Raw genomic sequence first — 14,907 nt, 5'->3', positions numbered from 1 at the left:
TTAACAGATGTTTGTTTCTTTGTCGCCACAGCCTACCTGAGTATTGCTGCTGACCATGTCCATCCCTTTATGACCACAGTGTACCCATCTTCTGATGGCTACTTCCAGCAGGATGTGGTGGAACGGGAGATTCACATCATGGAGGTGCAGCCTACAAATCTGCAGCAACTGCGTGATGCTATCATGTCAATATGGACCAAAGTCTCTGAGGAATGTTTTCCAGCACCTTGTTGAATCTATGCCACAAAGAATTAAGGCAGTTCTGAAGGCAAAAGGGGGTCCAACCCGGTACTAGCAAGGTGTACCTAATAAAGTGGCCGGTGAGTGTATGTGTGTGCTCTACAAACATTCTAAACCATAACTCGTCTTACTGAATGAATACTTTATTCAGGTATGGCCATTCAAAATAAATATGGCTTCAGCCCCCGCAGCCACGCTGGTGACTTGGTTTTTTACCTTTTGAATTCTCCTTACTGTTAATCCACAGTTCATTTCAGCAAATTACCATTGTCCAGCTGTGGATAGACATCTGAGGAAGGAACATAAAGGGAGAGGTCCTGCTCAATCAACCAACCTATCAATGAATCTACAATCTAAACTGTTGAATCTATCAAAACAGTTTTCCATTAGCCCACCTTTGCATTGTGTTCGCTGTCTACTCTGCCAAGTGTGGCTGTTGGGTATTGAACTCGGGTCTGTTTACCCTTGGAAAAGACGGGAAAACTGTAGATAGATACAGAGGTAAGAAAGTGAACCAGATGAACAAAAAAGAAACACTGGAATTGTAACTCAAAATGATCAAAAAATCTCAAGGAAGTGTGATGGCACTTCTCTCCTGTTCACTAATTACCTTTTCACTGTGACTAAAGCTTTGTTCCCTTGTTTTCTCCACTCCCGTTATTACTTTCACCTGATCCTCCTCTTCACAGTATATTAAACAAAATGTCTCATTTCTATTTTTGGCATCTGTCCATTATTCTTCATCAGTCTGGGGAATCTCTTTCTTTTCATCATACGATATTTTGGTTGTTTTCTGGGTCTTTTAAAGCCATAGTCCACTCATTCAATCATTGTTGTATGTTTTTCTTATTTTGATTCAAGACTATGCATCTGTAACCTTTGATAAACCTTCATCACTTTGTTACAGTACTTGGTTTGAGGTTACTTTTGATTGACGTTGGCATGAAATATAATGTGGGAAACATTGATTTCCGTTGATGGCAGTGAATGACAATGTCAGCCAGCGATGGCTGTAGCAAAGTAAAGAAGGCTTATTATAGGTTGCAGTCACTCCTGGCCCACACCACGACTAGACTATTTCCATTATTAGACCAAGATGAACGAAAGTTCATCCAAATGTTGTCACTCTCTTTAATAGCTGCCTTATACTCCACAGACAGTTTTTCCTCTCCATGTTTTTGTTTTCTTTCGCTAGTATCTTCTTCATCTGCCCATGTTTCATCAGTGTGGAGATCCGCTTTCTTCTCCTCATCCCCCTTTTGATATTTTTTCATGTCACCTGTTTGGACACTTTCACTGTCATGACTATGATGCTGGCTGGAAATCGAGTGCAGATGCTTCAAGAAAATGGAAAAACAGACAAAGTGGTACTGTTAAACAAAAAAACAACAACTATTTTATCAGAAAAAAGACTGATCATATTTATACTTTTTTTTCAAAGATATCTTACTTACTCATCTAACCTCTTCGCAACAATGTTACTGTGCTAACTGCTAAACTCTGACCTTCTAGAATATCACAGAGCTGGCTTGGATTAGAAGAAGTTTATTTTTCCAGAAGGTACTTTGTTTATGGTGTCAGGTGCATAAAAAGGCTTTTTTTTTTTATTCCTCTGGGAACCTTGTCATTTTTCGCCTCAAACAGCGGAGCTCCACCCAACCCACACCCTTGTGCCGCCAGTCAGCGAAAACATTTTTTTTAGATTAGATTCAACTTTATTGTCATTGTGCAGAGTACAAGTACAGAGACAACGAAATGCAGTTAGCGTCTAACCAGAAGTGCAAAATAGCAGAAAGTGCAATGAACAGTATATACAGGTAGTGCAATATATGAGCAGTAAGTAGTGCAGTATAACATAAGTAGTGCAGTGTAAGCAGTATATGAGTAAGCAGTAGCATTATAAGCAGAATAAATAAGTTACAGTATGAACAGTGTAGCAGCATATGAGCTGTATAGGTAATGCAGTATATATGTATTAACAGTAACATAAGGTAGATAGCAGAATAAATATAAATATGGAATGCCATATGAACAGTATAAACAGGTATGCACAGTATGTACAGATATGTGCAGTGTACTAACAGTAGTATTAAGAAAATATGAACAGTATGGACAGATATGTACAGAAGAGCAGTGGTATTGAGTAAGAGCAGGGGAGGGGAGTAATAGTGCAATTGTCCGGGGGGGGGGTGCAGGGGTTGCAGGGGTTGGTAGGTTGTCACGTAGGTGCAGTGTTCGAGTTCAGTAGGTACACTACTTTACGTTCCACAAACAGTCTGCGTTCCAAGGTAAAGTCCGATCGTCTCCATTGAAATGGTTTTGGGTTCCTTGTTTTGTGAGGAAGTCATTTTTATACATTTTTCCTCTGGGAACCCAGTCTTTTTTCGCCTCAAACAGTGGACCTCTCCCGCGTATTCTCTTTGATCGTGTTAAAGCGGGTGCTGTTTTGAATAATTCCAAAGCCGCGCTCATACGTCCGCTACGTTCCAAGGTAAAGTCCGATCGTTTCCATTTAAATGGTTTTGGGTTCCTTGTTTTGTGAGGAACTCATTTTTATTCATTTTTCCTCTGGGAACCCTGTCTTTTTTCGCCTCAAACAGTGGACCTCTCCCGCGTATTCTCTTTGATCGTGTTAGAGCGGGCGCTGTTTTGAATAATTCCAAAGCCGCGCTCATACGTCCGCTACGTTCCAATGTAAAGTCCGATCGTTTCCATTGAAATGGTTTTGGGTTCTTTGTTTTGTTAGGAATACTGGGATATTTCATTTTTATTTCGTTTTTATTCCTCTGGGAACGTTGTATTTTTTCGCATTGAACAGTGGACCTCTACCGCGTATTCTCTTTGATCGTGTTAGAGCGGGCGCTGTTTTGAATAATTCCAAAGCCCGCGCTCATGCGTCCGCTACGTTCCAAGGTAAAGTCCGATCGTTTCCATTGAAATGGTTTTGGGTTCCTTGTTTTGTGAGGAACTCATTTTTATTCATTTTTCCTCTGGGAACCCTGTCTTTTTTCGCCTCAAACAGTGGACCTCTCCCGCGTATTCTCTTTGATCGTGTTAGAGCGGGCGCTGTTTTGAATAATTCCAAAGCCGCGCTCATTCGTCCGCTACGTTCCAATGTAAAGTCCGATCGTTTCCATTGAAATGGTTTTGGGTTCTTTGTTTTGTTAGGAATACTGGGATATTTCATTTTTATTTCGTTTTTATTCCTCTGGGAACGTTGTATTTTTTCGCATTGAACAGTGGACCTCTACCGCGTATTCTCTTTGATCGTGTTAGAGCGGGCGCTGTTTTGAATAATTCCAAAGCCGCGCTCATGTGTCCGCTACGTTCCAAGGTAAAGTCCGATGTTTCCATTGAAATGGTTTTGGGTTCTTTGTTTTGTTAGGAACAATGGGATATTTCATTTTTATTTCGTTTTTATTCCTCTGGGAACGTTGTATTTTTTCGCATCAAACAGTGGACCTCTACCGCGTATTCTCTTTGATCGTGTTAGAGCGGGCGCTGTTTTGAATAATTCCAAAGCCCGCGCTCATGCGTCCGCTACGTTCCAAGGTAAAGTCCGATCGTTTCCATTGAAATGGTTTTGGGTTCCTTGTTTTGTGAGGAACTCATTTTTATTCATTTTTCCTCTGGGAACCCTGTCTTTTTTCGCCTCAAACAGTGGACCTCTCCCGCGTATTTTCTTTGATCGTGTTAACACATCTCCAAATGTTACGTACAGTGGGGGAAATAATTATTTGATCCCCTGCTGATTTTGTTAGTTTGCCCGATTACAAAGAAATGAGCGGTCTATAATTTTTATGGTACTTTTATTTTAACAAATAGATTAAGAATAGACAGAATATCAAAAAAAAGTCCAGAAAAACATATTATATAAAGTTATAAATTAATTTGCATTTGATCGAAGGAAATAAGTATTTGATCCCCAAGCAAAACATGACTTAGTACTTGGTGGAGAAACCCTTGTTGGCAAGCACAGAAGTCAGACGTTTCTTGTAGTTGGTCACCAGTTTTGCACACATCTCAGGAGGGATTTTGGTCCACTCCTCTTTACAGATCCTCTCCAAATCCTGAAGGTTTCAAGGCTTTTGCTTGGCAACTCGAAGCTTCAGCTCCCTCCGCAAATTTTCGATAGGATTAAGGTCTGGAGACTAGCTAGGCCACTCCATGACCTTAGTGTGCTTCTTCTTGAGCCATTCCTTTGTTGTCTTGGCCGTATGTTTTGGGTCATTGTCATGCTGGAAGACCCATCCACGACCCATCCTCAGTGCTCTGGCTGAGGGAAGGAGGTTCTTGTCCAAGATCTTACGGTACATGGCCCCGTCCATTGGCCCCTCAATGCAGTGAAGTCGTCCTGTACCCTTAGCAGAGAAACAACCCCAAAGCATAATGTTTCCACTTCTGTGTTTGACAGTGGGGATGGTGTTCTTGGGATTGTAGCATTCAGCATTTCTCTCCCTCCAAACACGAAGAGTCGAATTTATGCCAAAGAGTTCAATTTTGGTCTCATCTGACCACATCACCTTCTCCCAAGCCTTCTCTGAATCATTTAAGTGTTCATTGGCAAACTTCAGATGGGTCCACTGCTTCACATGTGCCTTCTTGAGCAGGGGGACCTTGCGGGCACTGCAGGATTTCAATCCGTTACGGTGTAGTGTGTTACCAATGGTTTTCTTGGTGACTGTGGTCCCAGCTGCCTTGAGATCATTACCAAGCTCCTCCCGCGTAGTTCTGGGCTGATCCTCACCCTTCTCATGATCATCCTTACCCCACGAGGCGAGATCTTGCATGGAGCTCCAGGCCGAGGGCGATTGATGGTTATTTTGTATTTCTTCCATTTTCTAATAATTGCACCAACAGTTGTCTCCTTCTCACCAAGCTTTTTGCTGATGGTCTTGTAGCCCATTCCAGCCTTGTGCAGGTCTACAACTCTTACCCTGATGTCCTTTGAATGTTCTTTGGTCTTGCCCATGGTGGTGGAGAGGTTGGAATGGAAGAGATTGATTCTATTGACAGGTGTCTTTTATACCCATAACAAGCAGAGATTAGGAGTACTTTCTTAAAGTGACAGGAGTAATCTGTGTGCCTCATGGGCATATAACCGGTCTGTATGAGCCAGAATTCTTGCTGGTTTGTAGGGGATCAAATTCAAATCAATTTATAACTTTATATAATGTGTTTTTTCTGGACTTCTTTGTTGATATTCTGTCTCTATTTGTTAATGTTTGTTATGTTACCATAATCATACCATAAAGTACCATCAAATAATTATTTCCCCCACTGTATAGGCCTAATATCTAGACCGTTGATGGGCACACTTGTTACTTGTCGCTTTCAGAACCCTGGACTGGGCTCGGGCTGTATATTCATATAGTTCCGTTAATTAGCCTAGCCTACTTTCCGTGATTTAATGTGACTTTTGTAGTGTGTTATAGCCTCTGCACTGATGATATTTATTTCACATTTAAAGAAATACAATTGATAAAACCTGATTAAACTTTCCTACAAGTTAACAATGTGCCGAATGCTTGTATTTTGATAAAACATGCAAGTTATTGAAGACACGTGTCTGTCTCATTTTTTTTACTTTGTTGCAGTATAGGCCACCTCAATGTAGCGTTCTGTGTCGCGCTGAAGCGTATTCAGTTATGGGGTTTACTGTACATACTTTTTCTCTGCACTGTTCCTGCTGCAGAGGATGCGTAAACGATTTTCCCATGTTGTTTTTTGGTTGTGGTCTGTGTTTATACATTTAGGCTATTAGTTGTATCCTACTTTTCAGTTTTACAAGTCAAATCTTATGACAGATGAGATGGCACTTCAACCGATAAAATGCAGGTACATTTTGATTACTGCTGCACTACGATACCCATAGATAGACCCAATACATTGGTAACTGCACTACTTATACAGCTCATATACTGCTTATACTGTTCATACTGCATTCTATATTTATTCTGCTTATAATGTTACTGTTAATACATATATTGCTTATACTGCACTACTTATACTGCTTATACTGCTCATATACTGCTTATACTGCACTACTTATACTGCTCATATATTGCTTATACTGCTCTACCTGTATATATTGTTCACATTGCACTCCTTTTGCACTTCTGGTTAGACGCTAACTGCATTTCGTTGTCTCTGTACTTGTACTCTGCACAATGACAATAAAGTTGAATCTAATCTAACACCTATTCATTGTCATGTTTTGATGGCATATTGTTCATTCTCATGTTATGATTTAGTTTGTGATTATACACACGTTTTTAGCGTGATGATAGAGACCCACTACCAGACGAGTACAAAACATACACAAGTCACATGCAAATCCCTGCACTGCAGACGACAGACAACAACTGTCTCTGTACAACTAGTCCTGGACCTCCACTAATAGACAGATACAAAGAGAGCAGCATACAGTAGCAGCAGAGCCCAGAGGCGAGGCAAGGCAAGTTTATTTATATAGCACATTTCATACACAGAGGCAATTCAAAGTGCTTTACGTAAAATAGATAAAAAGGAAAGAGCATGAAATTTTTTTTAGAATAAAAACGCATAAAAGACATAAAAAAAGAATAAAAGTCACAGTGCATTTTAGGGTCACAGTGCAATTATTAGCGCCAATTTAGTTTAAATTTAAGGCAAAAGCGAAGCCCTTTTTTTTTTAAGCCCATTTTTGAAAGTAGCCAGTGTTGGGGCTTATCCTAGATCTATGTGTAACATAATAACTGAGACCTGCAGCAGGGCAGGTCCTCATCACTGGCTGTCTGCTTTGAGCTGGTTGTCGTTGGACTCCTGGCAGCGGGACAGCAGCTTGAGTTTGATGGGCCGTATGGGCATCAGAGTGTTCTGTAGGTCCATCTCAATGGGGATCTGGTGAGAGTTGACACACAGTTAAAGTATTGTAGCGAACGGCGGGGCAGAGCAGCTTGCCTCAAGCGGGTATCGAACTCGCAACCTTCCGCTTACAAACCGGCCGCGCTAGCCACAACACCAAGAGAGTTAACTCCCTTGGCGGAGCTGCTAACGGGCCTTACACAGGGTCGTTACAGTATGAAGGAACGAGTAAAACAGATGTCAGCGTTACACTATGAATGTTACCTAATACAGTGTCACTGTTACGTTCGGGTAGCATTGCACTATAAATTCAAATAAACTCAAACTCCTGGACAACGTCTCTTGGGTCGACATACATTAAAATGGCCCTATGAAGTCTCAAGGGAGTTTTGCAGAAATACAAATAGCTTTTTTTTAAATCTCACACTTCCATCATTTAGTTACTAAATTTGAGTAGGTAGCCTATACTGAGGATGATTGGCGCCTAGTACTGAAAAATGCAATCTGGGAAATTAAATGGGGAGTACATACTCATGCAGTACGCAAGTACAGAATTGTAGTATGGGGGTTCAAACCCGGGTCTCCCATGTGGAAGACACAAACGCTACTATTAAGCCAAGAGGACATCCTCAAGGTCTGAGGGCGACACTTCAGTTTACATGTCTCAGGCAGGGCTACCTCATCACGCGAGTGTGATTCCAAAATCACCTCTGCTACATATAGAAACGCAACAAAGTCATAGGTACAAAATTATATTTACAATCATTGTATCATTATTTTGTCTCACCTCTGTCTCTTTGCAGACGGTGAAGTTGAACCTCTGTAGAATCTCCACCATCACCAGTTTCATCAATACCAGAGCGAATCGCATCCCGATACAGTTCCGTGGGCCCAACCCGAACAGCATGTAGGTGTATGGGTCGATGCTCTCCTTGTTCTCCTTACTGAACCTACACACGGAGAGTTCAGAGGAGGAGGGGTTAAAGAACATATCAATTAAATCACAGTAATATGATGGTTATACATGGTTGAAGAAACCTGTTTGTGTTTGGTCGTCGCATTTAGGTTTGTTTTATGGTTGTTTGTGGAACACTGCTCTTATCGTTGCGATTGATATTGTGGTTAAGATGTGGCCCATTACCTCTCTGGTTTGAACTCCTCTGGGTCTTCCCACACATCGGGGTCACGGTGCAAGGTCCAGATGGGTAACATGACAACCATACCCTTGGGGATGGTGATGCCGCTGATCTCAACAGATTTCTTGGCGACTCTTTCAAGTCGATGGGGTATAACCTGAGAGACTCGTTGATCACGCTGTCTAGATAGTCCATCTGCATCAGAGCCTCGTACTGGATAGGAGCCTGCACAGGGATATTACACTCACATGAGCACTAGTGATTGGTCGTTCACGTAGCCGTAGCCCAGAACTAACTCTTTTTCGTCGCAAATCTGAAGAGCTGTTAGTTTTTTGTGTTCTTATTTTGGGAAATGAACACAGTACTGTACTTATTCTAATCTGCATAGCCTAATTTCATGACACCCGCATACAGAACGCCATTACTTTCAATGTACGTGTGTAATAGAGACTTGCTTTTTTGTTGGACATGAATAAACAAAAATCGCTAAATAATGTTATCTTGATAGTTAGAAGAAAATACATTTAGATTCCACTGAACAATGTAAATGATAGATGTACACAAGGATCAATCAGAAGTCAAAATGCCACTAAACTGGGCTGCTTTTAGTGGATTGACTGCTTGGAATACTGAATGTGCTATAGTCTATTATTTCCTATCACAGTCAACAGACTACAAGAAAACTGTCAGGTGGTTCAAATGTGAATAACTTGGTATCCATTCCATTAACTGTGGCCGGGCAGCACCGAACAGCCCAGAGAACATTACCATGGTGCTTTTGAATATTAGGTCCCTATCTGGCAAAACCTTTATTGATCTTATCTCAGAGCGAAAGCTGCACTGTAATGTTTTTATCTGAAACCTGGCTAAACATGAATGCATGTCTATTAGAAGTAGGGAAAAAATATATTTTCGCTCCATTACTTATTTAGCCATGTCGCTGAGCAGATGAGAATTTCATGATGAATATGAATAGTACACCATCAACAGCTTCCTCCTGTGATAATGATTTAGTAACCAGCTTCAACACCAAACTAAGGGCAACTATCGACTCTGTAGCACCAGTCAAACTGAAAAAGGCTGTGGCCAAATTTAAAAGAATTTGCAGAAAGTCTGAGCTGACAAAAACTGCAGGTCCACCTTGATATTCTTCGAGAGCATCTTTCTGCTTTTAATAAGGCAATAAAAAAAACGCCAAGCCGGATCATTTCTCAAAATTGATAATGAATCATAACAACTCAAACAGTGCTCTTTTCAACGATTGACAGCCTTATAAATCCCGCCCACAAGACACCTGGTGATCTGCTCTCCACCTACAAATGTGAGGAATTGGCAACATACTTCTGAGATAAGAGAAACAATATTAGGTGAGGAGGATCACTCAGGCAAGACCTGAAGATGTGTTTGATGACTTGTTACCCCACCTTCCACCACATGGAAACACTATGAACTCTTTTGCAGTGGTCATACAGAAATGCTCAGCAAAGTGGGGGTCTGTTCATCTGCACCTAAAACTACCATGGTGAAACCCCTCCTGAAGAAAAGTAGACTCGCTAAGGACTGAAGAGTAGACTCTTCAGTCCTTAGCGATTTTAGGCCAATCTCCAACCTTCCCTTTTTAAGCAAAAAAATAATAATTCTTGAAAAAAAGGTGTTCAAACTGTTAAATAATCTCCTTATTCCCAACTGTACCTTTGACATGTTCCAATCTGGCTTTTGTGCCGATCATAGCACTGAGATAGCACTATGTTGTTAAGTTATTAACTAGGTTCTTAATGACCTTAGAATTAATTAATTAATGCTGATGCCAAAATGCTCTTTGTCCTTGTCCTGGTCAAACTGTCTGCACACTTAAAGACACTACTTACAGTAACACTAAGCACCAGGCAAAAAAACAAGGTGTTACCATTGACTCAGATCTTAATTTTGAAACCCATATCAAGAATGTGACTAAAACATATTTGTATCACTTAAAGAAGAGTAAGTAAGTTTGCCGGAAATCTGCCATCGTGGAGAAATTCTGTCTGAAGTTGTCCAAACAACAACATCCTCCCTAATAATAATATATCCCCCCGAAATGAACTTGCAGTGTTGGACATTAGCTGTTGTTTTTCTGCATGCGCACACGATTGGGAGAGGCAGCCACCAGAGAAAGGTCAGTCTACTCCCCTAGAACACCCCTGGCACTCACAACATGTTTATATGCAAACCGAATGTCAGGTAGGACACTGCATTTTAAAAAGCGTGTTTTCCGAACCAAAACAGCGTTCGTAAATGAAATATTTATTCATAAGGGATTTATTATAAGGGATCTTGTTCCCTGATCGCTACCGATTAAAGATAGTCATTACAACCGTTAGGAAGCTTTTAGAAAGCTTGAATATTACATGGACCTTTACAGAACACAGCTGTAAAGGTGCAACCTTTCCTCTCCCAGGCTGACACTGAGAGACGAATGCATGCTTGTATTACTAGCAGCCTTGATTACTGTAACACTCTCCTGTCTGGTCGACCAAAGAAAGCTCTTGGCAAATGATACAAAATGCAGCAGCACGAGTCAGATGGAGAGCACATATCACACAAGTCTCTGCACTGATTACCTGTTAGTTTTATAATTTATTTTAAGATGATTGTATTAGTTTAGAAATCACTCTATGGTCATGCACACCACTGCATGTCAGACATGCTTTTAAGGTATATACCCTGTAGATCCCTCAGGTCCTCAGGTACTGGCCTTTTAAGTATTCTGAAGATTCCAACAACACCTATCTACTTCCTGTTTCAAATGAATAATACTGGGCAGAAGTCTGCACAGGGATGCTACAGACACATTAGCACACTGCAAAATACTGTCACCTATCTAACCATCTGTAGGAGTCTGCAGTGCACAGGGGTTACACACTCATCAGTACCCTCTAAAACACTGTCACTATCATATTTCCTGTTCCACATGAATAGTACTATATAGGAGTCTGCAGAGGGGTTACCTTGTTGGGAAACAGTGTCTATCTCCTCCTGCAGCTTGGTCATGATGTGAGGGTTGGTTGCCAGATTGTAGGCCAGGAAGGACAGAGAGCTACTGGTGGTCTCATAGCCAGCAAAGATGAACATCATTGCCTGGGACAAGATCTCATGGTCACTCAATCCTATGATGATGGAGAGAGGGGGAGAATGAGAGGGAGGAGAGGGAGAGTGGGAGAAATGGGGTGGTAGGTGTGAGAAAGGGACGAAGTAGAGTATTTCCACGGTGTGTTTGTAGGTATAGGTGTTTGAGGCAGGTACTGTATGTGTGTGTTAGATGCTAGTATACAGTGTGTGTGTGTGTGTGTGTGTGTTTAAGGCAGGCACCTTTACTCTGCTCCTCTCCCTTTGAGTTGCTGTCTTTCTGCGAGTCTATCATCAGCTGCAGGAAATCTACCCGACTCTGGAAGCAGGCTTACGTCAGATCAAAATCACATGAGAACTACCAGATGCTACCAAATCTCTACAATTGTATTACACAATACTGGCTGAAGATCGTATATTTGATCAGTTATATTTACATACCTTCCTGGTGCTAGCCACGCGATTGGACTTGATCTTCTGAAAGACAGCGTAGAAGAAATCTGTGACCGAGGCAGGGAATAGGGATACCTCCATGTTTGCCATAACAGGACCCATGAAGGGGAAGAATGCTGGACGGACAGGAAATGCCACGGTTACAAACAGGAACAGGAAATACCATGATACGTGACTCCAATCCTATTCAATGCACAGCCCTGTCCAGAAACAACTCCTAGGCTCTATCCCTAGACACTTCTGTATCCAATCCACTCAGATCTCCAAGTGTCCAGCATTTAGGAACTAGAGGTTGGTTCTGGACACGGCCCATGTGTTTGTCAAATGAGTAGAGCGCAAACCATTGGCAGTGTGGTTTATGTCAGTCTAATCAATGAAATCAATAGCTTCATTTATTAAGCACAAAATGACTGAAAGCTATATGGGGGCAGTTGTACCGACTGTGAGGAACAGTGGGCTGAAGATGTCAAACTTGAGCATTTTCTTGATGTTGGTCACAAAGGGGTCGGAGGGGTTGTGGAGGGAGTCGATGTCGACACTGAATGAAGTACTGACGACCACATCCATACTGTATGGTCCAAAGAACCTGGAACACAACCACACAATCTCTGACCACCAGAACCACAACCACAAAATTAAAGGGGGAGTTCACTGAAATTACAAATTCACCTTATCGTCTCGGAGATAAATACTCACTCCTTTAGTTCAATGGGCTCATCGTTATCAGCCGTCTTCTTCAGATTGCTGACCAAGTTACCAGAGTGCTGCTTCATGATCCTGAGCATCTGAGTTGGGAAGGATACATGGAAAAATATCATGATTGATACGTGGATTAATGTGCAAAACATATATTAATATCATGTTTGAAACAGGAATTATTTTAATGTTTATATAGCCTGAGAATATACATCCATACAGGATACATTATGTATATAGTCAAAGAATAAGTGACTCCAAAGATGAACTATTATTCTATACTCTGTCATCTGACCACTGAACTTATCGAAGATAAGATCAAATATACTTTATTGTCCCGGATGAAAATTTGTCTTGGATTAATTAATTAAAGTTGCTGCTTCACACAACAACAAACAACAATGAATACACACTATACACAGTACAAATCACACACACACACACACGAGTTGTTAGTCATTCATTTATTTGTGTTGTATAAAGGAATGAATGAAAGAAGGAGAGGAGAGATGGGACTGTACCTCTTTGATCCGCCCACTGGTGAAGGAGGGAGACAGGACACTGCGGATCCGTCTCCATGCATCATCCTCAGCGATAAACACGGCGTCATACAGAGGCCAGTTGAGATAGATATTCTAGAACAATTATTATTATTATTATATACTGCAAGATTAACCTAATATTAATAATGCTATAATAACAATGATATTATCTATTTAAGGAGCCCTTATGTTTTTTTCCCCATACAACAACTTCAATTTAGCGTATTACCCTCCTGTTAGTGAAAAGGGAGTAGCATTCCTTGATGAGGATGGTTTTGATCATGGCTGTGTCCATGATACACAGGATGGGCTGACGGCCATCATAGATCCTACAGACCAGCAAAAACAAAGATAGTTAGATATACACTCACAGAGCACTTTATGAGGAACACTATACTAATACTGGGTAGGGCCTCCCTTTGCTCTCAAAACAGCCTCAATTCTTCGTGGCATTGATTCCACAAGATGTTGGAAACATTCCTTTGAGATTCTGGTCCATGATGATGTGGCGGTAGGAATAGGGGGTTAGCAGACAACGCCACCCTGGGAATTGCACCCAGGGAAATATTAACCAATGAACTCTCAATTAGACTTTGGCACACATGTTCGTTGACTAACAGCACCAGAGACAAGGTTCCAAAAATAAGTTATCTTTATTATTATAAAAATAGAGGCTCTACATATAATATACAAGACAAGTATCAATCACACTGTATGAGAGTAGGGGGGGGAAACAAAGCTATCAGGGCTGAGGCTTACCAGCAGGGGGCGAGAACAGGAGACGGAGGGAGAGGATCCAACAACACCAATCAATCACTCGTGCTCGCACATACACACCGCAAAACAGGATCAAAATGGCAAAATAAGAGAAAAACCAGGAGGCACACGTGAACACACACGGGGAAAGGGACACCACCACCGAGAGAATCTAGCTGCCTCCCTGCCTTGGGCACTCAGCACCTGAAAAATAAAAGAAGAGAAAGAAGGTGAGGGAATATATAAACAAACAAACAATAAACCCACAACTAGACAGAAGGACAGAAACTATGGTTGGGCGGCCAAGCAGAGGGTTAACTTAAGCAGGACTAACGCACACCATAAACAAAATCCCCTAAAGTAACCAAAACCTCCCCAGAACACACCCACAGTGATTGCAACACAGACAGACAACACACAAGGACAAGACAACAGATAGCCGTATCAGTTAAAAATAGCGGTTGTTAGCGTCTTCGCCGCTATCTTCCAGGCAAGTGGCTAGCTCAGGGCGGATGAGGCAGCCATGCAGGTAAGTTACGTATGGCAAAAACAGCAGTAGGCACGGCCACAACCGGCAGTACCTAGAAGGCACACAGGACACCCCATTAGTGCTAAACATAATGGTAAAAACAAGAGCAATAGAGATCCAAATTATGGGATACGTACCAGGAAGTTGACGACTTCCCACTCCAACCAGCGAGCTCACGGAGCTCCGCTAAATGTTTACGTTCGGTATGAATCCATAGAGAATGTTACGCGATCAATAGCCCAGCACGCACCACTGACCAAGACAGGACACCGCCAAGCAACAGGTGGAAGCGCTGCAAAGCGACCACAGCGTGCAAAGAATAAATTACCAGGCTACAAACAAATTAGCCAGAGTCAGAGCATACATAGAAGGAGCGTACATACCGGTAGCCAGTTGACTGGGGGGGCGTAGCAGGAAGTAATGTGGGGACAAATTGTGGCGCCTCCCGACACAACGCTACCTCGGAATAAATAGGACGGTGACGCAAGCCATTGGCTGTGACGGCCCTAATCATTATGAAGGGCTACGCCCATGCGTCTCACCACAATCTACCCCCACATTTTCAGTCGGCGTCCCGACGAGAAACACCTTCAAACCCTCAGGT

At 41.8% G+C, this 14,907-nt stretch overlaps 1 pseudogene across 1 annotated transcript in view; it reads right to left on the bottom strand.

Annotated features, from left to right (window-relative positions):
* The window catches only part of LOC310824035 (cytochrome P450 3A27-like), a 52,692-nt pseudogene that overhangs the window by 28,210 nt on the left and 9,575 nt on the right, over positions 1 to 14,907 (bottom strand). Inside the window, exons 3-7 of the transcript in view lie at positions 13,248 to 13,347; positions 13,004 to 13,111; positions 11,210 to 11,360; positions 8,228 to 8,447; positions 7,874 to 8,036 (exon numbers count right to left, since the gene is read on the bottom strand). The product of the transcript in view is annotated as a cytochrome P450 3A27-like (transcript). The remainder of the gene's footprint in view (positions 1 to 7,873; positions 8,037 to 8,227; positions 8,448 to 11,209; positions 11,361 to 13,003; positions 13,112 to 13,247; positions 13,348 to 14,907) is intronic.

Source organism: Argentina silus, assembly GCF_951799395.1.
Source record: "Argentina silus genome assembly, chromosome: Y".
Taxonomy (NCBI): Eukaryota; Metazoa; Chordata; class Actinopteri; order Argentiniformes; family Argentinidae; genus Argentina; species Argentina silus.
The sequence above is the reverse complement of the archived record's forward strand: the minus strand, read 5'-3'. Positions and strand labels throughout refer to the sequence as shown.